At 31.9% G+C, this 2,495-nt stretch overlaps 1 non-coding gene across 1 annotated transcript; it reads left to right on the plus strand.

Moving 5' to 3' along the window:
* The first annotated feature begins 1,349 nt into the window (after positions 1-1,349).
* Positions 1,350-1,421, plus strand: TRNAP-AGG (transfer RNA proline (anticodon AGG)). Its single transcript has one exon. It is a non-coding gene; the product is annotated as a tRNA-Pro (tRNA).
* The last annotated feature ends 1,074 nt before the right edge of the window (positions 1,422-2,495 follow it).

Raw genomic sequence — 2,495 nt, forward strand, 5'->3', positions numbered from 1 at the left:
TTGTTCTTTTTAAATGAAATTTAGCTGTATTTGTTGTGTACATTATAATATCAATCATATAATCAATCAAACAAGTCTTTTATATGACAAACAAAGTTCCACGCATTTCGATCAACTAAAATATCTTAAATGCTTAAAAAGATTTATTTAAGAAAACAATTTTTTTAATTACAACTAAGTAAATGAAAGTCTAAGATACCTTATTATATATGCGTACACTCAGATCCTCAAAGAATTACTTTTGAAAGACGTAATCTAGGCGTTACGGTACATTTTGATTTCTTATATTCATCATGTCTGTCACTATTATTTGTGTAAGATTATAAATTTTAGCGCATAAATAATATGTTATTAAATATGAGTTGATAAGCAACTGTTAAAGGAAATTTCTAGCTTTTAAGGTATTATATAATGTGGTTATTGTGGTTTTATACTATTTTTATATAGATAAAAATTTTATTAACCCGCCCAGCTCTTTATTTGATTGCCAGCTTTTAAGTGAGGGCGGTCAGAAGAGGCCAATGTCACTCCCGCCCACCGTAGTCCTCGCTATGCAAAACTATACACCGACACGGGTATAGTCCCTCTTCCTGTGTGCTTCGATATAGTTGGAGTGCGATCACCCAGCGACAATTTTTGAGCCCGCGGACCTGCTGTTTGCGCGGGCTCAATATCAATGAAGCTGTGCAAAGCCAAAGCCGACTAGCAGAAAAATGTTAATGACGTCACATACAATCTTTTTTGTAACATAGATATAGAATTAATTTCAGCGGCACGGCCCTTTGATAAATTTCAAAATGCTATATAAAATAAATAAAGTGTATAAATAATTAAAATATGTGTTATAAATAAATAACCTTTTAATGACCTAATTAATATGTTAGTTTGAATATTTTTATATATTATTTATAACTCTCTTAACGGTACGATGGACCAAATTAACTCCACTTTGTCTGCATTGTTTCAATTGCGCAGTTGCGTCAATTGAGCGACCGTTTTACATGATCAGCTCTATAATAGCTCGATCTCCGTAAACATTAAAATTTTCCAACCTCAGCCTTATTTTAACTACGTAAGTACACATCTTATAAAGCCTCTAAGCAACAATTAAAAGAGATCATATAAGTACCTGTATATTACTAAACATTAGCTTTTTCACATTACTCGCAATCGTGTTTGATGTTGTAACTAAAGTGAGTTGCGTAGTTAGGTAGCTGCTTTTATATTAGTGACGAAATGAATCTATGATAAAGTATTTTGTAAGAGTTGATTTCTGTTCAACTGAAATAAATATTCTTTTGAACCTCAATATTTTTCACTTAGTTTTTAATTCGTAATTACTTTCAAGCGGTTCGTTGGTCTAGGGGTATGATTTTCGCTTAGGGTGCGAGAGGTCCCGGGTTCAAATCCCGGACGAGCCCAATCTTTTTGCATTTAATTAATTTTAGTATTTCATGGTTTCATTTATGTGTGTAATGTGCATTTAAAGGTTTTCGTTTTTATGTCAACAGAAAAATCATTTATTTACAAATGAATAAATCGCTAAAGGTGTTTGTTGCTTGCTTTTAACGAATTTCGTTTACGGTTTGACTAATTCCAATATTGTTGCCATATTTTCTTTAAGGCACAAAGAAAGTCCTTACGGAAGGAAATAATTAAAATACTAAAAGGAAAATACTTTAGCAACACTTTTCTTTTACCATTCAAACCAGTCTTAAGTGATGACATTTATCGTTATACAAAACCAAAAATATGTTGAGATGTAAATATATATAGTCACATAAAATATTCTGTATCATAAAGCAATATAATCAAAATATATTGATTAACCAAATTTTGACTAAGTTCATGCTATGTACGAAATAGATGACTTATCTTTGTTAGTAATCGTTGTTACGACTATAAATCAATAAATTAGGAGATTAATAAAAAACGTTTCATTTTGTTTATTGTATTGTACTGTCAGAGCAGTTAGTGAATGTAAATAAATAACAATAAAATGTTTTTTTACAATGCAATAGGCAAAAAAAAAACACCTAAAATTGAAACCCCGACGCATGTGAGCCCGGAGTTGAATGCATTAAACGGAGCGTTCTCTGCGAAATTTAATTAAGTCCGAGAACGTAATATTGTCTGAGTCGAAAGTAACGCTCCAGCAGTTGACAGCGAATGCGCAAGCACTGCTCAGCGTCATGAGATAACGTAGCCAATTTACGCTTTTATTTTAAACTCATTGCATACTTGAACAGGTATTAAAGTCGTTTCTAATACGTATTACCCGAATATAGATTACCGATATATTTTAATTTACAAAACCACACCAGGCTCGCAAAATGCAATGTAGCCTATACCTTGTCTCTAAAAGAAGACTGTTAATGTAATAATAATAAACATTATTTCAACCATAGGCCGTCCTTTACACACTATTATACAATAGTAGTATAAGTCTGTCACGTAGATTTTTAGTAGAGCCGGTCTTCATCGACCTTAGAATG

This window comes from Battus philenor, unplaced genomic scaffold (genome assembly GCF_028537555.1).
Source record: "Battus philenor isolate CCGP_79_NKW_IND1 unplaced genomic scaffold, ilBatPhil1.0.hap1 SCAF_13, whole genome shotgun sequence".
In the NCBI taxonomy this organism is placed as follows: domain Eukaryota; kingdom Metazoa; phylum Arthropoda; class Insecta; order Lepidoptera; family Papilionidae; genus Battus; species Battus philenor.